The sequence below is a fragment of the Mustela nivalis genome (assembly GCF_964662115.1).
Source record: "Mustela nivalis genome assembly, chromosome: 14".
In the NCBI taxonomy this organism is placed as follows: Eukaryota; Metazoa; Chordata; class Mammalia; order Carnivora; family Mustelidae; genus Mustela; species Mustela nivalis.
The window spans coordinates 84,998,450-85,024,887 of NC_139033.1; the positions used below are offsets into that span (position 1 = coordinate 84,998,450).

General features: G+C 41.1%; 2 gene segments (V, D, J or C); both read right to left on the reverse strand.

The window, feature by feature from the left end:
* LOC309847518 (immunoglobulin lambda-1 light chain-like) overlaps positions 1–26,438 on the reverse strand; it is a 1,783,291-nt gene that overhangs the window by 955,689 nt on the left and 801,164 nt on the right.
* The window catches only part of LOC309847513 (immunoglobulin lambda-1 light chain-like), a 1,777,964-nt gene that overhangs the window by 950,362 nt on the left and 801,164 nt on the right, over positions 1–26,438 (reverse strand).

Below are 26,438 nucleotides of genomic sequence, written 5' to 3' on the forward strand. Positions count from 1 at the left end.
AAATCAAAAAGGAAAAAAAGAACAGTCACTATACTTTTAAGTCCTAGTTTATTCTGATGGACTTTTTGTTTATAATAATCCTTGGGGCTATAATAATAATCCCAATCCCACCTCTCCTCTGTAAAAGAGCAGTCCTCTGCTTTGCTCTATAGTCTTGCCTATGGTTTTGCCTCAACTTCTTTGTTGTGAATTGCAATTCTCTGCTATTCCTAAATAAGCCCATTTCACTGGTTAAATAACCGATGTTTTCCTTTCCTTCTTTTTAGCTTGTTATATTGAAGTATAGTTGATGTACAGTGTTACATTAGTATCATGTGTAGAACATAGGGATTCAAAAACTCATCACAGGTGTAACTATCTGGCACCATACACCTGAGACACGTAGGAAACAGACTTAGAATAAGTCATGCCATTTTTTATAAAAAGTGGGCATTTCAGAACACAGGCATGTTACTATACCCATTATTGCAACCTTAACAAAAATACCACAGAATACCTCAGACATAACAATTTCAGGAAATGTACCCCTACCATAAATATCTGCATAATCCAGCATTTTTGCTTCTGTACTGCGCTTGGTGATTTTTAGAAACTGGCAACAGGACGTGGATTATGCCTTTTTAAGTCTATCCCTTAGCTCATTAGGGGCTGCGATATTTTGGTGTGCATGAGCCCCCTCACAGCCACCGGCTTTTTAATAAAGACTCCTCAATTTGGCCTACTGAATGTGGTGTCCATCTGTATAACTCACTGCTCTAGATATAATACACCATTATTACAATACCATTGACAATATTCCCTGTGTTATAACTTTCATCTCTGTGACTTATTCCTTGCATAACTAGAGTCCTGTACTTCCCACTCTCCTTTCCCTATTTTCCCCATTCCCTCATCCCCCAAATAACTGACAGTTTTATTTCAAGGTTAACAATATCCTATCTTGCTTTGATGAGATGGATCCTTATTTTCTTCGCTTTACTCAGAGGTAAAAAAGCATATGCTCCACTTGCTTCTTCTTCCTAGCTCAGTCTGGCGAACACTTTAGCTGAGGGACAGAGAAATGCTTCTGCACAATCCTTTAAAAAGATGAAAATGAAACAGGACAGAGATGAAATCTGATTGATATATAACTGCTATTGCTTAACAAACCTTCAAGCTCACTGAGCAAGGAGCCCATGCTCCACAGTAGGAAACACAACCTGCACTCAGTAGGGCCCAGGGGATTAAAAGAGAATCTGAGATATCTCCCCTATTTCAGAACTTTTAATGTGAAGTAAGAGCTACCACTTACTGAGCACAACTTCATTTATTTCTAAGATAATTAGTCTTGAGTATCTTTGAGGTTGTGATTTATAATAAGAAATATAAATCCTTGCTCCTCTTTCTGGCACTGAGCTCTGGAAACCTTTGGTATTACCCAAGTGGTGAAAGCAATAAAGGTGTCTTTTGTTATGTTAATGGGTCACTTGGGAAACACCTGAGGATGGGGGCTGTTTGTTTGCTTGTGAAGCCAACTATGTGGTTAGAAGGGTGAGATTTTTTAATTTCACCCCTGACCTCTGGGGAGGTAAAGGCTGTATCCAGATTGAGTTCAATCACCAATAGCCAGTGATTTAATCAGTTATGCTTCTGTATTGAAGCCTCTGTAAAAACCCAAAATGATGGAACTCTGCTTCCGAGTTGATGAACATGTGGAGATTTGGGGACTGGTGTACTCCTTCAGGGCTTGGAAGGTCCATGTCCTTCCTCCATGCCTCACCTTATACATTTCTTCCATCTGGCTGTTCCGAAGTTATATCCTTTTATAATAAACCTCCAATTTAGTAGGTAAACTGGCTTCCTGAGTTCTCTGGACCTCTAGCAAATGAATAAAAACCAAGGAGGATTCCCAAAACCAAGGGTTGTGGGAACCCTTGATTTATAACCAATCAGTCAGAAACACAGGTGACAACCTGAACTTGAGACTGGTATCTGAAGGGGCAGTCTTGGGAGGCCATACCCTTAACCTGTGAGACCTGATTCTACCTCCAGGCAGGTAGCGTCAGAATTGAGTTGAATTGCAGGACACCCTGGTTTCACAGAAATGCTATTGGGAGGAAAAAAACAAACAAAACAAAACAAATCTATGCACTGTAATTGATGTTCAGAATCCAGGTATTATTTCTACCTCTGATGAAGGAGAATCCAGGTACAAGTATATGGAGGTTCCATCGGGTTTTGCTATTCAGGTTCAATATGCCCCCTCTAGTGATCATATATTAAGTGCTCTCTCAGTTAGGAAGTCAATGAGCATAGTATCTCTCTGAAGCTCAAACACTGAGTGTTCAGCTTGGATGGCTGGGATCTACACTGGAAGATAAGTTTCCAGTTCACTCTTCAGCTGCATTCAGCACTAGAAAGTATTTTTTCCTTATTCAATGCTGCATGGAGATTAGGTAGGTATAGAATATACTTCATAATTCACCATTGATTTCATTCTCTGAGAATGAGGGAAATCAAGTCTTAGAAGCAGCTGAACTCTGTTAACCAAGCTAGTTGCCCAACACTTCAGGCTTCTTAGGAGAATTTGGTTTTTCATGATAAAATGATTAGTCACTTCGGTGAAAAATTAGGTCAGTCTATAATATAAATGACATTGTTGAGTTTTTTAATATTCTATGTAGAATATGTTATGGGCTGAATGTGTCACCTCAAAATTTGTATGTTGGAGTCCTAATCCCTAGTTGTCCGGGACTGCCTCCGGCCGGGAAAGTCCCCTCCATGACAAGAAGGTGCTTGGCTCACTGCTAGCAAAGTACGCTGCAAGTATACAATGAACTTTCTGGTGAAGCCCGCCTAAAGGAGGACATAGTTATTGGCTGTATCAAATTTAATCAGCATAGTAACAGGACTCACATTGGCTCTCCCCATTGCTTGACTCCTTATTGGTCACCCTGCTGTATATAAGCTAAGGAAGTTGATTAAATAAACGGAAATGAAGCGTTAACACCATACCAGGCTCATTGTCGTCCTTGCGGGCCGAGGGTGACACCTAGTCCCTCCAAATGCAACTTTATATGAAGACAGGGCCTTTCAAGAGGAAATTAAAGTAAAATGATATCATATGATCCATAAAGATCTTTATGGGAGGAAGAGATTAGGGGACAGATTCCCCTCAGAGGAGCCTGCTCAGCAGGGAGCCTGCTTCCCCCTCTCTTTCTGCCTGCCTCTCTGCCTACCTGTGATCTTTCTCTCTGTTAAATAAATAAATAAAATCTTTAAAAAAAATAATGCAGCCAAACATGACAAGCACAGTTGTATTAGTTATCTATTGCTATAAAACTAAGTATCCCAGAATTTAGTAGCTTAAAGCCACCATAAAGATTTCTCATTTCACACAAGCTGTGGCTTAGCTTGGTGTTTCTGTCTTAGAGTGTCTCATGAGGGTACACTCAAATATTGGCTTATTTATCTGAAGACTTGAAAGGGCTGGAGAATCTTCTTCCAAGATGGCATTTTCCCTTGGTTGTTGGCAGGAGGCTTCAGTTCCTCACCCTGGGACCTCTCCAAAGGGCCTCTCATGTCCTCATGACAGGATAGCTGGCTAGCTTCCACCAGAGCAGGTGATTCAAGAAAGCAAGGCACGATGTCTCTAATTACCTAGTCTTGGAAATCATATACCATCATTCCACGATATCCTGCTGGTGCCTTGGTCATAGTGAGATGTCACTCTACAAGGGTGTGGATATCAGAGGGCAGGGATCCTGGGGGGCCATCTTGAAAGCTGGCTCTCACAATAGCGCAAAAGCTTCTACTGAGGTCATGAATGTTTCTCTAAACTTATTGTGATAATCATTCTCAAAACAGAAATGCATCAAATCATTACTTTTTTAAAAATTTTATGTATTTATTTGACACAGAGAGAGAGATCACAAGTAGGCAGAGCAGCAGGCAGAGAGAGAGGGGGGAAGCAGGCTCGCTACTGAGCAGAAAGCCCGAAGCAAGGCTCAATCCCAGGACCCTGGGATCATGACCTAAGCCAAAGGCAGAGGCTTTAACCCACTGAGCCACCCAGGCGCCCCTCAAATCATTACTTTGTGCACCTGAAATGTACACAATGCTGTATACAATGCTGTACATAATTTATGTCTCAATGAAACTGGAAAAAAATTAAAATTACAAAAAAAGAAAATCACAAAAAACCCCAAACCTTTTGCATTCATTATTTCTTATAGCCACAACAATCCAGGGGCAGTTACATTTACCTCTGTGCCCCCAACCTTGGCATAACATCTGGCAGATTATAGGCACTGAGAGTGTGTTAAAAGAAAGGTGTACCAGAGGAATTAAGAGTTTAGGATCAGAAGGGAGGAGTCAAGATGGCAGAGAAGTAGCAGGCTGAGACTACTTCAGCTAGCCGGAGATCAGCTAGATAGCTTATCTAAAGATTGCAAACACCTGAAAATCCATCGGCAGATCGAAGAGAAGAAGAACAGCAATTCTGGAAACAGAAAAACAACCACTTTCTGAAAGGTAGGACCAGCGGAGAAGTGAATCCAAAGCCACGGGAAGATAGACCCCGGGGGGAGGGGCCGGTTCCCGGCAAGCGGCGGAGCAACGGCGCACAAAATCAGGACTTTTAAAAGTCTGTTCCGCTGAGGGACATCGCTCCAGAGGCTACCCGGGGCAAAGCCCACATGGGGTCAGCGTGGCCTCAGGTCCCGCAGGGTCACAGAAGGATCGGGGGTGTCTGAGTGTCGCAGAGCTTGCGGGTATTGGAACGGGAAAGCCGGATACAGAGACAGAGCCGATAGTAAGCTCACAGCTCGGGGTGACCTTGAACCGGTCACAGGCTCAGTGAGCTCGGAGCGCGGCCGGAGGTCAGGCAAACGGGAGTAACTGGGCGCAGTTCTCTGAGCGCGCACTGAGGAGTGGGGCCCCGGGCTCTCGGCTCCTCCAGGCCGGAGACCAGGAGGCCGCCATTTGTATTCCCGTCCTCCGGAACTTTACAGAAAGCGCTCAGGGAACAAAAGCTCCTGAAAGCAAACCCAAGCAGATTACTCACCCCGGCCCGGGTAAGGGCGGTGCAATTCCGCCTGGGGCAGACACTTGAGAATCACTACAACAGGCCCCTCCCACAGAAGATCAACAAGAAATCCAGCCGAGACCAAGTTCACCTACCAAAGAGTGTGGTTCAATACCAAGGAGAGCAGCAGAATTCTAGAGGAGGAGAAAGCAAAGCGCGGAACTCATGGCTTTTTCCCTGTGATTTTTTTAAGTCTTGCAGTTAATTTGATTTTTTTCTTTTTCATTTTTTCTTTTTTTTTCTCGCCTTCAGGTAAAATTTTTTTTTAACTGTTAATATATATATTTTTTCTTTTTTATATTTTTCTTAGGAGTTTTTGTTTTTTAAATCTTTACTTTTTCGTTTTCTTTTTTCTTTTTTTTCTTCTTTCTTCCTTTTTGAACCACTTTTTATCCCCTTTCTCCCCCCTCACGATTTTGGATCTCTTCTAATTTGGTTAAAGCATATTTTCCTGGGGTCTTTGCCACCCTTTTAGTATTTTACTTGCCCCTTCATATACTCTTATCTGGACAAAATGACAAGACGGAAAAATTCAACACAAAAAAAAGAACAAGAGGCAGTAACGAAGGCTAGGGAACTAATCAATACAGACATTGGTAATGTGTCAGATCTAGAGTTCAGAATGACAATTCTCAAGGTTCTAGCCGGGCTCGAAAAAGGCATGGAAGATATTAGAGAAACCCTCTTGAGAGATATAAAAGCCCTTTCTGGAGAAATAAAAGAAGTAAAATCTAACCAAGTTGAAATCAAAAAAGCTATTAAAGAGGTGCAATCAAAAATGGAGGCTCTCACTGCTAGGATAAATGAGGCAGAAGAAAGAATTAGTGATATAGAAGACCAAATGACAGAGAATAAAGAAGCTGAGCAAAAGAGGGACAAACAGCTACTGGACCACGAGGGGAGAATTCGAGAGATAAGTGACACCATAAGACAAAACAACATTAGAATAATTGGGATTCCAGAAGAAGAAGAAAGAGACAGAGGAGCAGAAGGTATACTAGAGAGAATTATTGGGGAGAATTTCCACAATATGGCAAAGGGAACGAGCATCAAAATTCAGGAGGTTCAGGGGCGCCTGGGTGGCTCAGTGGGTTAAGCCTCTGCCTTCGGCTCAGGTCATGATCTCAGGGTCCTGGGATCGAGTCCCACATCGGGCTCTCTGCTCAGCAGGGAGCCTGCTTCCCTCTCTCTCTCTCTCTGCCTGCCTCTCCATCTACTTGTGATTTCTCTCTGTCAAATAAGTAAATAAAATCTTTAAAAAAAAAAAAAAAAAAAATTCAGGAGGTTCAGAGAACGCCCCTCAAAATCAATAAGAATAGGCCCACACCCCGTCACCTAATAGTAAAATTTACAAGTCTCAGTGACAAAGAGAAAATCCTGAAAGCAGCCCGGGAAAAGAAGTCTATAACATACAATGGTAAAAATATTAGATTGGCAGCTGACTTATCCACAGAGACCTGGCAGGCCAGAAAGAGCTAGCATGATATTTTCAGAGCACTAAATGAGAAAAACATGCAGCCCAGAATACTATATCCAGCTAGGCTATCATTGAAAATAGGAGAGATTAAAGGCTTCCAGGACAAACAAAAACTGAAAGAATTTGCAAACACCAAACCAGCTCTACAGGAAATATTGAAAGGGGTCCTCTAAGCAAAGAGAGAGCCTACAAGTGGGAGATCAGAAAGGAACAGAGACAATATACAATAACAGTCACCTTACAGGCAATACAATGGCACTAAATTCATATCTCCCATAGTTACCCTGAATGTTAATGGGCTAAATGCCCCTGTCAAAAGACACAGGGTATCAAAATGGATAAAACCCAAAACCCATCTATATGTTGCCTCCAAGAAACTTATTTTAAGCCCGAAGACACCTCCAGATTTAAAGTGAGGGGGTGGAAAAGAATTTACCATGCTAATGGACATCAGAAGAAAGCAGGAGTGGCAATCCTTATATCAGATCAATTAGATTTTAAGCCAAAGACTATAATAAGAGATGAGGAAGGACACTATATCATACTCAAAGGGTCTGTCCAACAATAAGATTTAACAATTTTAAATATCTATTCCCCCAACGTGGGAGCAGCCAACTATATAAACCAATTAATAACAAAATCAAAGAAACACATCATAATCATACAATAAGACTAGGGGACTGTAACACTCCCCTCACTGAAATGGACAGATCATCCAAGCAAAAAATCAACAAGGAAATAAAGGCCTTAAACGACACGCTGGACCAGATGGACATCACAGATATATTCAGAACATTTCATCCCAAAGCAACAGAATACACATTCTTCTCTAGTGCACATGGAACATTCTCCAGAATAGATCACATCCTCGGTCCTAAATCAGGACTCAACCGGTATCAAAAGATTGGGATCATTCCCTGCATATTTTCAGACCACAATGCTCTAAAGCTAGAACTCAACCACAAAAGGAAGTTTGGAAAGAACCCAAATACATGGAGACTAAACAGCATCCTTCTAAAGAATGAATGGGCCAACCATGAAAAAAATCATGGAAACAAATGATAATGAAAATACAACGGTTCAAAATCTGTGGGACACAACAAAGGCAGTCCTGAGAGGAAAATATATAGCGGTACAAGCCTTTCTCAAGAAACAAGAAAGGTCTCAGGTACACAACCTAACCCTACACCTGAAGGAGCTGGAGAAAGAACAAGAAAGAAACCCTAAGCCCAGCAGGAGAAGAGAAATCATAAAGATCAGAGCAGAAATCAATGAAATAGAAACCAAAAAAACAATAGAACAAATCAACGAAAGTAGGAGCTGGTTCTTCGAAATAATTAATAAAATTGATAAACCCCTGGCCCGACTTATCAAAAAGAAAAGAGAAAGGACCCAAATAAATAAAATCATGAATGAAAGAGGAGAGATCACAACTAACACCAAAGAAATACAAACTATTATAAGAACATACTATGAGCAACTCTACGCCAACAAATTTGACAATCTGGAGGAAATGGATGCATTCCTAAAAACATATAAACTACCACAAATGAACCAGGAAGAAATAGAAAGCCTGAACCGACCCATAACCAGTAAGGAGATTGAAACAGTCATTAAAAATCTCCAAACAAACAAAAGCCCAGGGCCAGACGGCTTCCCGGTGGAATTCTACCAAACATTTAAAGAAGAACTAATTCCTATTCTCCTAAAACTGTTCCAAAAAATAGAAATGGAAGGAAAACTTCCAAACTCATTTTATGAGGACAGCATCACCTTGATCCCAAAACCAGACAAGGATCCCACCAAAAAAGAGAGCTATAGACCAATATCCTTGATGAACACAGATGCGAAAATACTCAACAAAATACTAGCCAATAGGATTCAACAGTACATTAAAAAGATTATTCACCACGACCAAGTGGGATTTATTCCAGGGCTACAAGTTTGGTTCAACATCCGCAAATTAGTCAATGTGATACAACACATCAATAAAAGAAAGAACAAGAACCATATGATACTCTCCATAGATGCTGAAAAAGCATTTGACAAACTACAGCATCCCTTCCTGATCAAAACTCTTCAAAGTGTAGGGATAGAGGGCACATACCTCAATATCATCAAAGCCATCTATGAAAAACCCACCGCAAATATCCTTCTCAATGGAGAAAAACTGAAAGCTTTTCCGTTAAGGTCAGGAACACGGCAGGGATGTCCATTATCACCACTGCTATTCAACATAGTACTAGAAGTCCAAACCTCAGCAATCAGACAACAAAAGGAAATTAAAGGCATCCAAATCGGCAAAGAAGAAGTCAAATTATCATTCTTCACAGATGATATGATACTATATATGGAAAACCCAAAAGACTCCACTCCCAAACTGCTAGAACTTATACAGGAATTCAGTAAAGTGTCAGGATATAGAATCAATGCACAGAAATCAGTTGCATTTCTCTACACCAACAGCAAGACAGAAGAAAGGGAAATTAAGGAGCCAATCCCATTTATAATTGCATCCAAAACCATAAGATACCTAGGAATAAACCTAACCAAAGAGACTCAGAAAACTATAAAGTACTCATGAAAGAAATTGAGGAAGACACAAAGAAATGGAAAAATGTTCCATGCTCCTGGATTGGAAGAAAAATATTGTGAAAATGTCTATGCTACCTAAAGCAATCTACACATTTAATGCAATTCCTATCAAAATACCATCCATCTTTTTCAACGAAATGGAACAAATAATGCTAAAATTTATATGGAACCAGAAAAGACCTCGAATAGCCAATGGGATATTGAAAAAGAAAGCCAACGTTGGTGGCATCACAATTCCGGACTTCCAGCTCTATTACAAAGCTGTCATCATCAAGACAGCATGGTACTGGCACAAAAACAGACCCATAGGTCAATGGAACAGAATAGAGAGCCCAGAAATAGACCCTCAACTCTATGGTCAACTAATCTTCGACAAAGCAGGAAAGAATGTCCAATGGAAAAAAGACAGCCTCTTCAATAAATCGTGCTGGGAAAATTGGACAGCCACATGCAGAAAAATGAAATTGGACCATTTCCTTATACCACACACAAAAATAGAGTCAAAATGGATGAAGGACCTCAATGTGCGAAAGGAATCTGTCAAAATCCTTGAGGAGAACACAGGCAGCAACCTATTCGACCTCAGCCACATATTCCTAGGAACAACGCCAAAGGCAAGGGAAGCAAGGGCAAAAATGAACTATTGGGATTTCATCAAGATCAAAAGCTTTTGCACAGCAAAGGAAACAGTTACCAAAATCAAAAGACAACTGACAGAATGGGAGAAGATATTTGCATACGACATATCAGATAAAGGACTAGTGTCCAGAATCTATAAAGAACTTAGCAAACTCAACATCCAGAGAACAAATAATCCAATCAAGAAATTGGCAGAGGACATGAACAGACATTTCTGCAAAGAAGACATCCAGATGGCCAACAGATACATGAAAAAGTGCTCCATATCTCTCAGCATCAGGGAAATACAAATCAAAACCACAATGCGATATCACCTCACACCAGTCAGAATGGCTAAAATCAACAAGTCAGGAAATGACAGATGCTGGCGAGGATGCGGAGAAAGGAGAACCCTCCTACACTGTTGGTGGGAATGCAAGCTGGTGCAACCTCTCTGGAAAACAGCATGGAGGTTCCTCAAAATCTTGAAAATAGAACTGCCCTATGACCCAGCAATTGCACTATTGGGTATTTACCCTAAAGATACAAACGTAGTGATCCAAAGGGGCACGTGTACCCGAATGTTTATAGCAGGAATGTCCACAATAGCCAAACTATGGAATGAACCTAGATGTCCATCAACAGATGAATGGATCAAGAAGATGTGGTATATATACACAATGGAATACTATGCAGCCATCAAAAGAAATGAAATCTTGCCATTTGCGACATCATGGATGGAACTAGAGTGTATCATGCTTAGCGAAATAAGTCAAGCGGAGAAAGACAACTATCGTATGATCTCCCTGATATGAGGAAGTGGTGATGCAACATGGGGGCTTAAGTGGGTACGAGAAGAATAAATGAAAGAAGATGGGATTGGGAGGGAGACAAACCATAAGTGACTCTTAATCTCACAAAACAAACTGAGGGTTGCTGGGGGGAGGGGTTTTGGGAGAAGGGTGTGGGATTATGGACATTGGGGAGGGTATGTTTTTTGGTGAGTGCTGTGATGTGTGTAAACCTGGTGATTCACAGACCTGTACCCCTGGGGATAAAAATATATGTTTATAAAAAATAAAAAGTTATATATATAAAAAAAAAAAAGAGTTTAGGATCGAGTCTCACTGCCTAGCTTTAAATCTTTAAATCTTGGAAGCTATTTATTGTGTGATCTTGATCATTTCCATTTAAAAGAAGGCTCTATCTGAGTATGAAAATAACAGTCACTTTCTTGGGATTTGGATTAAATGAAATAAAACACATAGAGTTCCAATAATAGCACACAGCTCCGAGTCAGTGCTAAATAATCATTAATTGCTATTATTGATACTGTTACCCCTAGCAATGTCTCCTGCTGCTGATGAGGTTTTTAGTAACTCAGTCATTCTGGAGGGTAGTGGTACCTTAAGATGCTATAAGCCACCTCTGGGAAAGCCTTGAAATAGAAACTGTTCTAATAGAATATACAACTAGCGATTACAGATATGTCTAAACAGCATCCTCTGATACTTATACATAGATTTTGACTTTTGAGTTTGGAACAGCCAAGACTTTGTGTTAATGAAGGATCTTGTGCCTCCTTTTGTAATATTTCCCCACAAACTCCTCAGAAGAGAAGGTGCATTCCTGTTTGCCTCTGAATATTTGAAATAGAATGACAATAATTATTAAGCTCCCTGATGGATTTCTCCCCATCCAGGTTGAAATCATTCAGTAAAATTATGTTAAGACACAGTTTTTGTAGAGGGTATGCAAATTTACTTGCATAGAACATCAGGGGAAGAGGGGAAGCATGCTTCTAAATGCAGAGAAAATGCTTTGAAGGACCCAGGAAAAGTTCTAAACAGTAGTTTTTTGTTTGTTTGTTTGTTTGTATTTTTTTTTTTTTTGGAAATGGAGGCAGGTAATTGTGGTCTTGGGCAGGAGGGAAACATTTAATTGATGATCTTTTGTGTTGTTTCATTTTATTTTTAACTGTATGTAAGTATGACTTGAAAAGTGATTCTTAAGGCAATTGCTGGGACCAGTTCTCAGGTTCTCTTCCTTGGGGGTACCCATTAGAGTTGGGACCTCCCTCCATCTCCCCCTTTATTGCAAATGAAGGAGCTAGGGCTAACAGGGGCCACTGTAATTTATCATCAGGGAATGCTCTGGTAATTATCTCCCTACTGTTTTGCAAGTAGGTGATGTAAGTCATCATTTATCAAATTTTTTGGTGTGTCTCTTTCTGTGCATTTTGATCCCTCTTGTGCCCTACACTTGCATTTAACAGGGGAACAATCCTTCTGTGATTTCTTACTCTAGGGGCAAGACAAAACAGAACTGAGAACAACAGCAGCAGGAAGCCAAAGGCACTGCCATTGATTACAAAAGCCAAATCTTTTGAGATAAAGCTTTCCCAGGGGGAGAGGAAGAGGAAAATGTTTATAAGAATGTTGAGAGAGCCATGACCTCCCCTGGAGATGGAGAAAGGCAACAAAAGCTGACCACCCTGTTTTGTGCCCTCATGAACAGTGGTGCCGCCTTGGACCATGTCCTAGGGACCACTTTCCACATAGCTTTTGTCTACATGTAAGGAAGCCCCACAGTCCTGTGGATCTCACCTCGTGGGTACAAGTTCATAGACTGAGACACCCAGCCCTCCCTGCTGGTGGATAATCAAATAACCATATATCACCCTCACTATCATGACCTTGGGTCCTGGAGACAACATTAAGGTTAAAGAGCTGCCTCCTTTGATCATGAGCAGGACTCTTTTTGATGAAGTTCTAGAACCTAGGTGAGGTTCAGTGCGCTGACGTCCGGAGCCGATGACCAAGAAAGAATTCTTGAGACATCTTTGGTGCAAAATGGTGGTTTATTAAAGCACGGGGAAAGGACCCATGGGCAGGAAGAGCTGCTGCCCCGGGTTGTGAGGGTAAGCATGTTATATACCTTGTGGTTGGGGGAAGGTGAGGAGAAGGGAGGTTTCAATGGGAGTTTTCATATGCTAAAGAGGGCCTACTAGGTGCCAAGATATCAGAGGCCTACCAGAGGCCTTGCCCTTACAGGCCTTGTCCTTGTGGCTTGATCAATGTTGTCTTCAGTCTTCAGACCAGCCATTAACATTAAGATAGTTGGGAGACTTTTTGGTGGGATGTCACAATCCTGCTATCAATCGTCTTTGTTAGTGAGATTTAGGACATTTGCAAGCCAAGGGAGACTCCTGTTTAGCAGGATTGTGAGCTCTGCAAGTTAACTATTTGCTTATTGTTCCTGGCAGTCAGGGCTGCCTGAGGGATGCTACACAGAGGACTGAGGGGGAGAGGATGGGGGGGGGGGGTACAAGGCGCCAGCTTTTGCTTTGCTCTCAGTCAGCCTCCTGCTCCCTCATCATTTTGGCCATGGGGCTACTTATGAAAGGAAATGTGGGGGTAGGTGATTTCCTGAGCCCCACATGCTGTCCAGAAGTATCTTGATGTTGACTGGTGACAGGCTTTGATGAAATCAAAACCAGACACTCTTTTCACTGACTCCAGGGAATCCGCGTGCCCAAGGCTCATTTCATGGAGGCTCCTGGAGATGGAGAGAACTAAGGAATAGCATATTCCCTCTTTCTGGGCCTCTCCCTACTCACATTCCTTTATTGGCTACAGGCCCACATTCCTTCTGATAAGTTGTTCTTCTGTCAAGCCAGTCCGCAGAAGGCATCCCATCTTTCTTCATGGAAACCACTTTGGATAAATAGTCATTCCCCTCGGTGGACTCTTCTAGTGTACACAGAGCGGATTGAACCTAAGTTCTTATTCATAACTCAACATTTTAAGTTCCTTCTGTATGTCAGGTGATTAGATTTCAGACCATTCTGCTATATGGCTTATAGTTTGTTTTTCTTCTTCTTCTTAGCTACAGCAGATGGCTAGAACACAGATATTTCCCCTCACATTTTAGAATAAGTCCAAAAGAATCAACCAGGGAATTGGTACTTTTTAAAAGCTCCTTAGTCCTCCCATAATGATGAAGTCCCAGAACCTAAGTCAGGTTCGGTGAGGTGAGGAGGTGAGGAGCCGACGACTAAAGAAAGAATTCTTAAGACTTTGTTGGTGCAAAAGGTGATTTATTAGAGCACAGGGACAGGGCCCATGGGCAGGCAGAGATGCAGCTGCCCAGGGTTGTGAGGGTAGGCATGTTATATACCCTGAGGTTGGGGGAAGGTGAGGGGAAGGGAGGTTTCAGTGGAGTTTTCATATGCTAAAGAGGGCCTACAAGGTGTCAGGATGTTCCAGGCCTGCAGGAGGCCTTGCCCTTACAGCTGGATCAATGTTGTCTTTAGACCAGCCATTAACATTAAGATAGTTGGGAGACTTTTTGGTGGGATGTCACAATCCTGCTATCAATCTCTTTTGTTAGTGAGATTTAGGACATCTGTAAGCCAAGGGAGACTCCTGTCTACCAGGATTGTGAGCTCTGCAAGTTAACTATTTGCTTATTGTTCATGGCAGTCAGGGCTGCCTGAGGGATGCTACACATATGGAGGGGAAAGGGTGAAGAGGGGGTGCAAGGCACCAGCTTTTGCTTTGTCCTCAGCCAACCTCCTGCTCCCTCATCAATAAGATACCTGAGAATAAACCTAACCAAAGAGGTAAAGGATCTGTACTTGAGGAACTACAAAACACTCATGAAAGAAATCGAAGAAGACACAAAAAGATGGAAGACTATCCCATGCTCTTGGATCGGAAGAATGAACATTGTTAAAATGTCTATACTGCCTAGAGCAATCTATACTTTTAATGCCATTCCAATCAAAATTCCACCGGTATTCTTCGAAGAGCTGGAGCAAATAATCCAAAAATTTGTATGGAATCAGAAGAGACCCCGAATCGGTAAGGAAATGTTGAAAAACAAAAATAAAACAGGGGGCATGACGTTACCTGATTTCAAGCTTTACTACAAAGGTGTGATCACCAAGACAGCATGGTACTGGCATAAAAACAGACACATAGACCAGTGGAACAGAGTAGAGAGCCCAGATATGGACCCTCAACTCTATGGGCAAATAGTCTTCGACAAAACAGGAAAAACTATACAGTGTAAAAAAGACAGTCTCTTCAATAAATGGTGCTGGGAAAACTGGACAGCTATATGTAGAAGAATGCAACTCGACTATTCTCTTACACCATACACAAAGATAAACTCAAAATGGATAAAAGACCTCAATGTGAGACAGGAATCTATCAGACTCCTAGAGGAGGACACAGGCAGTAATCTCTTCGATATCAGCCACAGCACCTTCTTTCAAGATATGTCTCCAAAGGCAAAGGAAACAAAAGCGAAAATAAACTTTTGGGACTTCATCAAAATCAAAAGCTTCTGCACAGCCAAGGAAACAGTCAAGAAAACAAAGAGGCAACCCACGGAAATGGAGAAGATATTTGCAAATGACAGTGCAGACAAAAGGTTGATATCCAGGATCTATAAAGAACTCCTGAAACTCAACACACACAACACAGATAATCATATCAAAAAATGGGCAGAAGATATGAACAGACACTTCTCCAATGAAGACATACAAATGGCTATCAGACACATGAAAAAATGTTCATCATCATTAGCCCTCAGGGAGATTCAAATTAAAACCACATTGAGATATCACCTTACACCAGTTAGAATGCCCAAAATTAACAAGACAAGAAACAACATGTGTTGGAGAGGATGTGGAGAAAGGGGAACCCTCTTACACTGTTGGTGGGAATGCAAGTTGGTGCAGCCTCTTTGGAGAACAGTGTGGAGATTCCTCAAGAAATTAAAAATAGAAATTCCCTATAACCCTGCCATTGCACTCCTGGGTATTTACCCCAAAGATACAGATGTAGTGAAAAGAAGGGCCACCTGTACCCCAATGTTTATAACAGCAATGGCCATGGTTGCCAAACTGTGGAAAGAACCAACATGCCCTTCAACGGATGAATGGATAAGGAAGATGTGGTCCATATACACTATGGAGTATTATGCCTCCATCAGAAAGGATGAATACCCAACTTTTGTAGCAACATGGATGGGACTGGAAGAGATGATGCTGAGTGAAATAAGTCAAGCAGAGAGAGTCAATTATCATATGGTCTCACTTATTTGTGGAGCATAACAAATAGCATGGAGGACATGGGGAGTTAGTTAGGAGAAGGGATTTGGGGGAGATTGGAAGGGGAGGTGAACCATGAGAGACTATGGACTCTGAAAAACAACCTGAGGGTTTGGAAGGGGTTGGGGGTGGGAGGTCGGGGTTCCAGGTGGAGGGTATTATTGAGGGTACGGATTGCGTGGAGCACTGGATGGGGTGCAAAAATAACGAATACTGTTATGCTGAAAATATATAAAAAAATAAAAATTAAAAAAAAAATCTCCTTAGTCCTTCCTGTTCAATATTTGGTCTGTAGTCAAGAGGCATGGGTATCATCTTGGAGCTTGTTAGAAAATCACACTCTCAGGCTCCACCCAGAACTACTGAACGAGAATTTACACTTTCACAATACCTATAGATGATTCCTTAGAGTCATTGACTCTTAAGAAACACAACCCATATTATTCAAAAGTGCTTCTCAAATTGAGAGGTTTGGATCCAGATCTCTGGGCTTTGCTTACATATCCCAGCCTTCCTGAACATTGCTAGATATCTGGAAGCCCCTGAAAAGGAGATGAAAGTCCTTCCTGTAGACTCTGAGTGGGAGAGAAGAAGCTCCTAGCTCAAGTTCCAGCTTCAAATTGTCTACTGGGTCCCCCAACAATATATTTGTCCTGAAATCGGTGCTCAATGTGTCAGATCAATGAAAGAAAAAGGAATTCTTGACCCTCGACATACCCTTGGGCTTCCCTTTAAGGAATGGGTGTATGAATATTTTAATCATGCTGGAGAGATCAAGGCTGCCCAAAATATTCTACCTTAAGAATCAAGAGACAAAGATTGAACATGCAGATTCCCAGATTGCTCCCCTGGCCATCTGAGTGTCTCTGGTATAAGATGAAGCCTGAGAATCTGTCTGTTGACAGTGTGTCAGTTGACTCTGAGGTTTGAGAAATCTTTTAGAAGCATGGAACTAAACCTGTAAGTAGTCAATTTTTTTTCCCCCTCAACTATTTTTGCAAATCTATATTCATCACCAAACACATTTAAGTAGACATCTAGATTTTTTCACCCTAAGTTTAAACCCTGTAAAGGATGTAATTTCTGGCCCAAAATAAAAATGGACACTTTAAGTAAATAAAACTGTTAATATCACTCTTCCAAGTGTATCCAAAAGAATGTAAATAACATTGGGTTCTGATATTCACCATCATCCATTTAAAAAATGTGAGCATGAACTCTTCGTAAGGTTCAGAATATTCACACTGGTTTTTTTCCTCATTTAATCATCCCTTCTAGTTCACTTCCCTCATAGGATTTTATAGAATATGATCTATTTTATGCTTGAGAAAACTTTATTGTTCACCATCTCTGTGTGTTCTTCTATTTCTCATATTTATAAATAAATATCAAAATTAAAAAGAAAATTTCCTGGAAGCGTAAGGTCCCCATTTTTTTGATTTATCATTATAGTAATTAATAATATGGAGCTGATAAAACATATAAATATATTAATAAGTTTTTTCAGGCAATTTTTAGACATAAAATCTTACTGGAAAAGAAAATCCTACTGAAAAGAAAAAAATCTCAAAATGATTTAGTTATAAGCACTTTCATTTTATTACCATCTTGCTGCGAAGGCAAAGGTTTCAAGCAAGCAAATCAAAGATTTACTCTTGTTAGGAACATTTTGTAGGAAAATAGAATAGTTAGTCATCACCATCATTAACACCAAATCTAAAAGGAAAAGATTAAATGTCAATAACTTCACTGGCAGTCATCTCAGGGAAAGGATGACTAATTTTCAAAAATACATTTGGTCCTATTAAAGTTTATCAGACAACTGTCTTAGCTCTTGGTCAGGAATGCTGACTCCTTGTTATAAAGAGGTTGCCAAGGACATCATGCAGAAAAAAAGTGGGAAGTTTCTTTCGGTCTGGACCAGGATATCTCAACCCAGGCACTACTGACATTTTGAGCTAGATAACTACTTGGCGGGGGGGGGGGGGGATTTTCAGCAGGGAGGGAATTCTGAATATTATAGGATGTTTTAACAATATCCTAGATCTTTACCCTCTAGATGCTAATAATGATAATCAAAGTACCAGGACAGTCAAAAAACATTGCCAGGAACACTTGAGTGGCCAGGTTGGCCGAGCATCCAAGTCTTGATTTCAGCTCAGGTCATGATCTCAGGTCATGAGATAAAGCCCTGAGTTGGGCTCTGTGCTCAGTGGAGAGTCTGCTTGAGATTCTCTCTCTCCTTTCCCTCTGTCCCTCCCCCCCCCACTTACATGCTTTCTTTCTCTAAATAAATACATAAAATCTTAAAAACAAAACAGAACATGTCCAGATATTATCAAGTGCCCCTTAAGGAGCAAAATTACTCCTTGCTGAGAATTACCACACTAGAATGAGACAGGATTCCACATGGATTCTATTTTTAGTTTTTCAGGTTGGAAATGTTGAAAAAATATGTAATAAGTAACTCCATGAAAATAGAAGGGGCTTTCTTATAGCAGCTTTACTTACTCCTTTGAATGTCTTCTGGGCTATATGCCCCAAAACAAAAGGATTATTATGCAGTTATTCTGTTCTGGCCTTCTGTTCTTACCTCTGTTTTAAATTGTGACATTGATTGTTGCCCAAGGAAGATTTTTTTTTTTTAAGATTATTTATTTATTTATTTGATAGTGAGAGAGAGGATGACGGGGTGAAGGTCAGAGGGAGAAGCAGACTCCTCATGGAGCTGGGAGCCTGATGTGGGATTCAATCCCGGGATTCTGGGATCATGACCTGAGCTGAAGGTAGTTGCTTATCCAACTGAGCCACCCAGGCGCCCCTGCCCAAGGAAGATTTGACACTTCGGGCTATGCATGTTAAATTGAACCTGAAAAAGTGAAGGGAAAACCTTTCTCCTGTTAGGTGGAAGTGGGAAGAGGAACTCCCAAAGCCACTGGTGTTTTCTCAGGTGGAGGGCTCATGGTCATTGAGAACTTGTAAAGGAATTCCCTTGAGTTTTAATCTAATTGGTCAGCAGTTAGATTGGGCAAGTGTGTTTCTAAGAGTTCCATGGGCAATTCTAATGTGTGACAGGATGAAAACCATAGGCTTATATCTCATAGATTAAACGGCTTACAAAAGTGATGAACTAAAATATCACTTTTAGGGAGATGGGAGATAGGATTTGGGCTGATTCAGTGATTCAGAGAGTGAGCTACTGCTAAAATCACCAGAAGGATCTCTGTGGAGAGTTTTGAACCCTGTTATTCCACGTCATCCCATCAAACATGGTACCACTAACTATGTTATTAACTAGTGAATTATAAAATTAAAATCTCTTGCAGCACCAAGCTGATTCAGTCGGTGAAACAAGTGACTGTTGATCTTGGGCTTGTAGGTTGGAGCCACAGATTGGCTATAGAAATGACTTACAAATAAAATCTTTTTAAAAAAATATTAAAAAACTAAATTAAATTAACATATTTTTTTAGATTATATATTTATTTATTTGAAAAAGAGAAAGCAAGAGACAGAGCATGAGAGGAGGGGGAGGGAGAAACATACTCCCCTCCGAGCATGGAGTCAGATACAGGGCTTGATCCCTGGACCCTGGGATCATGACCTTGCCCAAAGGCAGATGTTTAACCAACTGAGACACCCAGGTATCTAAATTAACACATCTTTAAATTTGAAGTGCTTAACTGATCATACATAGGCCAAATAACCACACACGTGCTTTATTTGGCATCATCACATTTTACAACTTTAAACATTACTTTCAAGCATTTTAGAAATAAGGAGACCGCATAAAATTTTTAAATTTTAGTGCTGTGCTTGGAAAACAGATTGGCAACCACCAGCATTGCCACCAGGCAGAAATCATCTAAAACTGAGTACCAAATAATTCTTTAGAATGGCTAAATCTATTTCTAAATCCATCCATGTACATTTATTCAACAAAAATTATTGAATGTCTACTGTGGTCCAGGTCTTTGATATAAGTCAGTGAATGAAACAGACAAAAGTCACACTCTTCACGGGACTCAAATTCTAGCAAGGGCGGTAGGCAATAAGCACAACAAATTAGTAATCACATGGTCTATTAGAAGGGGATGAGAGCCATGGACAGATGCACAGGGCATCTTTAGCAGGGCAATGGAGCAGGGGATTGTAGGGGGAGGGAAAGAGGGCATTTTAAATAGGGTGGTTGAGGTGGACTCCATTGAGAAGCAGTTCTGCCTCAAAGATTTGGTTATGGGACAAAAACCAAGAGGATGTCTGTATGAAAAATATCCCAGAAATAAGGAACAAGTGCAAAGGTCCTAATGTAAGAAGGGCAGTGTGGCTGGAACAGAGCGGGACAGGGTAAAGTACGAGGAACTTATAGGGGTCCAGGAAGATTTTCTCACTATTGGAACTTTCTACTGTGGAAACCCATCATTTATTTAACACTGTTTTCTTATTGGAAACTCCCAGAGCTACTTCAAAGGCCCAAAAGGCAGTTCTTTCGTAGCTCCCAGACAAGATTAAGGACCCTCTGTTACAATACCACTTTGAGTTTCATTTGTCACATTTACACGGAATGGCATTTTATTTATTTACTTTTCAATTTATCCCGCTTTATTGACATATAATATTGTATAACTTTAAGGTGTACAACATGTTGGTTTGGTAAGAAAGGAATTTTTAAAGTCATGTCAGGTTCTGATACTTTAGAATATTTTAATAAACTGGATTTCTGTTCTAATTCTGTGACTTGGATGCACAGAAGGAGTGAGAATAAAAATATTTTTTGGCTGTCAGGGGAGCTTGAAGCCCTCCTTTCCCCCAAAGAAATCCATAGGCAAAGAGGGCTATAAGGGATAGGAGGGATAGCCTGAGATTCAATTTAGAAGATACTAAGGGAAGGGAGAGTGAAGAGGGTGAGAGGTGACCAAAGTGAATCTTTGCATATGAACCAGCATATGCTCTGATCCTTGGAAGTGGACTCAAAAAGCAGTGGGCTCATGTCCACGAAATGGGGATTAAAGTGGGGGAAACTTGGGCATCCCCTGGGAGCTGATTCTTCCAGTTCAGACTACCTGGGAAATTGGGGAGTGAGACCAGCTCCTCTCACTGTCTGTGGGGACAGAGAGAAGACAGGTTTTTGTTCTCCATAGTTGGAGTGATCTGTGAGAACTTTCTAGCACCTGGAAGAAGACATGTGCCCTTTTAGGTTCCTTTAGCTTGAGCTCTGTTGGAATAGCTGTGTGGACTCCTTCCCTCACCCCTGTTGACCCGTGATAGCTCAAGACCCAGCTAAATTGGAGATAAGGTGGTGGAGGACAGAGAGAGGTGGGGCACTCTCACCAACACCCCAACCTGGCAGGAAGTCCCTGGACCTGGCCCTGAAGCCCCACCCACATTCTTTCCTTGTTAGGAGTGATTTGCATGGAAGATTTGACAATCACTCTGGTTAACAGCCAAAAATTCAAATAGGTTGTTCAGAAACCTGACTGGAGCTGTCTTTGGATATTATAGACTGGATTTTAATGGTCTTATAAAAGGGGTGGGATCTCCTGATCAGACCTCACTCAGAAACGCCTTTGGAGAACAAGGTGAGCACTCCACTGGAGCAGGACTTGGTGTAGCTGAAAGCAAGAGAAATTTCTCAATATAACAGAAACAAGGATGCTCCAGCTTTTGCATCCCTTGTGGCCCAGAGTGGGAAAATATGGAGGCCCATCAAATCATCTGGAACACTCCTGGGAGTGGTGAACTAATGTTTGGCATCTTTCATTTTGCTTCTCTTAAAGTTTGGTGGACAAATATTTTCTGTAAAATTGTAAATATTTTAGCCATCAGGAGACATGTTGTAGGGCTGCACTCTGACATAGTAATGCAAAGCAGTCACCAATAGAAGCCTTAAATCAGTGATCACTGATGTGTCCCATTAAAACTTTATTTGTGGGGGTGCCTGGGTGGTTCAGTAGGTTAAAGCCTCTGCTTTCGGCTCTGGTCATGATCCCAGGGTTCTGGGATCGAGTCCTGCATCGGGCTTTCAGCTCAGCAGGGAGACTGCTTCCCTCTCCCTCTCTGCCTGCCTCTCTGCCTACTTCTGATCTCTGTCTGTCAAATAAATAAATAAAATCTTAAAAAAAAAAACCTTTATTTGTGGACATTGAAATTTGAATGTAATAATTTTCACATGTCACAAAATATTCCTTTGGTTTTCTCAACACAAATTTAAAAAAATGTAATAGGTACATAATAAGTATATTAGGTATATGATATACATGACATGATATATCACTTATACATATATTAAAATATATATATACACACTAAGTAACAAAACAAAAAAATCCACTTACTATAAAAACCTCTTTGCTCAATGGCTGTGCAAAAACAGGAGGCGGGCCAATCCCTGTCTTAAACCAGTTGCAAAAATGCAGCTAGCATCGTCCTAGTGAATTGCAAAATAAATTTATTGGGCCATAATCAGCTTATGTAAAAAAAGTTAGAATTTTTCATTCATTCTAAGATCCCATCAACGGTAAGACACAACATTATTTCTCCTATCTATCACCATACAATACAAAGAATATATGCTGTCAAACAAACTATTAAATGTTACTGATGAGCTGAGGTCTTATTTCCAAATGGGAAAATATAAACACTAACTGCTCCTTAGCATCAGTGAAATTTGAAACCTGCCATAAAAGGTTGTATATCCATTGTAGGGATGGTATTCTTTTTTTTTTCCTTTTTTTAAAATTTATTTTTTATTTTTATTTTTTATAAACATATAATATATGTTTATCCCCGGGGTACAGGTCTGTGGATCGCCAGGTTTACACACTTCACAGCACTCACCCTAGCACATACCCTTCCCAATGTCCATAACCCCACCCCCTCTCCCAATCCCCCAACCCCCAGCAATACTCAGTTTGTTTTGTGAGACTACGAATCACTTACGGTTTGTCTCCCTCCCAATCCCATCTTGTTTCATTTATTCTTCTTCTACCCCCTTTTCCCCCCATGTTGTATCTCCACTTCCTCATATCAGGGACATATGATAGTTGTCTTTTTCCTATCGACTTTGCTAAGCATGATACGCTCTAGTTCCATTCACGTCGTCACAAATGGCAAGATTTCATTTCTTTGATGGCTGCATAGTATTCCATTGTGTATATATACCACATCTTCTTTATCCATTCATCTGTCGATGGACGTCTAGGTTCTTTCCATAGTTTGGCTATTGTGGACATTGCTGCTATAAAGATTCGGGTGCATGTGCCCCTTTGGATCACTACATTTGTATCTTTAGGGTAAATACCCAGTAGTGCAATTGCTGGGTACTGCTGCCCCTAGGAACAATTTGTTACTTAAACTGTAACTCCTGGAGGATTTTACTAGTTACCAAGCACATTTAGATATGGCCTTAAGAAATACATATACTGACAACAGGTCTTTGGGGAGAAGGATGATGTACGACCGTGAAGCTGGGTAGCTGGGGATGCCTGGCTCGCTCAGGGCGGAAGGCCGCTCCTTCACAGAAACCGGGCAGCCGGGAACGCCTGGCCCACCCAGGGCGGAACGCCGCCTGCTTCAGGGAAGCCGAGCACCCGGGAACGCCCGGTCAGCTCAAAGTGGAAAGAAAACCGCCTGCTTCCCTTTTTCGTGATCACTCCTTTCTCTTCCCAGAAGTGCTCATTGTTAGTTAGATGAGTCCTTTGAATGTGCTTGGTTAACTATAAACTATATCCTCCTTCTTGCTTGTCTGCAAGACGGGATTAACGTTTGACCTTCATCAGTCCTTCTGTTGGCTATTGTTTCCTATCCAATAAAAGTGAGACTGTAGAGTTGCTCAGGGCAGCAGTCCTTTTTGACTGTTGTCCCCTGCTCCCAGTGTTTTGCAGCTGACTTGTTTGTGCCTAATTCTTCTCTCGTCGCCGACTGGAAGTGGCACTGGGTCATAGGGTAGTTCTATTTTCAACATTTTGAGGAACCTCCATGCTGTTTTCCAGAGTGGTTGCACCAGCTTGCATACCCACCAATAGTGTAGGAGGGTTCCAGGAGGGTATTCTTTCACAGAACTTTTGTTTCAATCACACATACCCATGCCTACATACTGGCTGGAATGTTTCTCTCCCATGATACTGTTAAATCATTTGGATTTGGATTTCACTAAAGGCTTGGAGAGCCTGGACTATGTGAGTTTGGGTCTGTTGTACACATAAATGATCATATTGATAACAGCTGCTAATTATTTGTGTAGCAAAGATTTAACAATGACAGTATGCCAGGCATTGCTCTAGGAACTTATGATACAGCAGTAAAGAAAACACAAGTCACGTTCCTCCCTCAGTTTACAGTCTAGTGGGTGGACATAGAAAACAAAAGCAAGATGCATTTATATAGAGTTGACCCTTGACCAGCGTGGAAGGGGTTAGAAGCACCAACTCCCTGTGCAGTAGAAAAATCTGTGTAGGGGCGCCTGGGTGGCTCAGTGGGTTAAGCCGCTGCCTTCGGCTCAGGTCATGATCTCAGGGTCCTGGGATCGAGTCCCACATCGGACTCTCTGCTCAGCAGGGAGCCTGCTTCCCTTCCTCTCTCTCTGCCTGCCTCTCCGTATACTTGTGATTTCTCTCTGTCAAATAAATAAATAAAATCTTTAAAAATAAAAAAGAAAAATCTGTGTAAACTTTTGACTCCTCCAAAATCTTTTAGCTTACCATTGATGGATGTCTTGCTGATAGTATAAACAATCAACTCACACGTATTTTGTATTTGCATGTATTGTATATTATATGCTCCCAATAAAGTAAGCCAGAAAAAAGAAAATGTTAAGAAAATCATAAAAAGGGCGACCTGTTTGAGTCAGTAGAGCATGCAACTCTTGAATTCAGGGTTGTGAGTTCCAGCCCTATATTGGATGTGTAGATTACTTAAATATAAAATCTTAAAAAAAATCACAAGAGAAAATACATTTATAGCACTGTGTTGTATTTATTGAAAAAAAAATTGCATTTAAGTAGACCTGTGCAGTTCAAACCCCTATTGTTCAGAGTCAACTGTATTGGGTGTTAGGCAGGTGATAAATAATATGTTAAGAAATAGTGTTGGGGGTGAGTAGGACATGTGAGTTGGGAGAGGTAGTGATTTTTGATATCATGGTCAGGGAAGCCTTGTTAAGAACCTGTGGACTTGAAGCAGCCCAGGAGACAGGATTGGGATATCTGAGCATTCAAGGCAGGGGGAACCACAAAATTCCTAAGGAAATACATGGTGTGGTGCCTTCAAGACTAATGGAATAGCTGCAGTGGAGAGGGAGAGGCAGGAAAAACAAGGACTGGTGGGTATGGGCCAAAGGCCTAGGACTCTTTTTGACATTTCATGTTCATTGGACTTTCTTCTGAGTGAGTCGGGAAGTCATTGGAGGTCTATAAGCAGAAGACTTTCTGCCAGCTCTTTTACATATTTTAACAGGAGTACTGGGGACACTCTGGGGAGATATGGCAAAAGAGGTATGAAGCTGGAAACTTCTGCAATGATCCAGGAACAGAACATGGCACTTTCAGACAGGATCCAGGAAGAGAATAAGATGCCTGTAGTCATGATCCAGGGAGAGAACATGGTGTCTTGGATCAGGGAGAGGGCAGTAGGGGTAGAAGAGAGTGGTTGGATCCTGGATATCTTTGGAAAACAGAGCAGGCAGTGTTTGCTAATTAATTGGCTGTGGGGTATGGGGGAAAGATTAGCAAAGGATGTCTCCAAAATTTGTTAACTGAGTGATTAGGAGTGTTTACTCAGAAAAGGAACACTGCAGGTGGAACAAGATTTTTTTTTAATTTTTAAATTTATTTTTTTTTAGGGGACTGAAAAGATCTAAATTTTGGTAAGATTGACAAGAGAACTTAGATATCCAGAGGGTACAACTGGGAGTAGGACAAGGCAAGTGTAATGCCTAGGGTGTTAAAATGAAGGAGGTGGGTGCTCTGAGATGCTGACCTTGGGTATCTTTAACTCTTGCCATTAAATATTGTGCCCTAATCCCTCACTTGCCTCAACCTAGTCATGGCCCTCAAGAGGGCATGTTGAGCTTGCAATTGATAGAGACCTGGAGAGCTGGAGAGAGAACTCTAGGACTACCTTGTCACCTAACTAGTTGGAGCGTGTTCCTCAGGTGTAAAATAAGGCCTCTAATAGTTATCTCAGCATTTCAGGGAAATATTAAATAAAGCAATGATTTTGGTTTTTGAAATAAATACTCTTGGTTATATTGGCTGTACTTTTTTTTTTTTTTTTAACTGAGAGAGAGAGAGCATGAGAGGAGAGAGGTCAGCTGGAGAAGTAGACTCCCTGCCAAGCAGGGAGCCCAATGTAGGACTCCATCCTGGGACTCCAGGATCATGACCTGAGCCGAAGACAGATACTTAACCAACTGGAGTCAGCCAGGTGCCCCAGACAGTATTTTATAAAAAGAAAGCACTAGAAGTTGAAGGGACCTCTTCAAGCAAAAAGCAGTTGTAAAATGGCAGGTCTTTCCTTGTCAAGTGAGAAAAAGCAAGTGCTAGGACCACCAGAAAAGAACATAG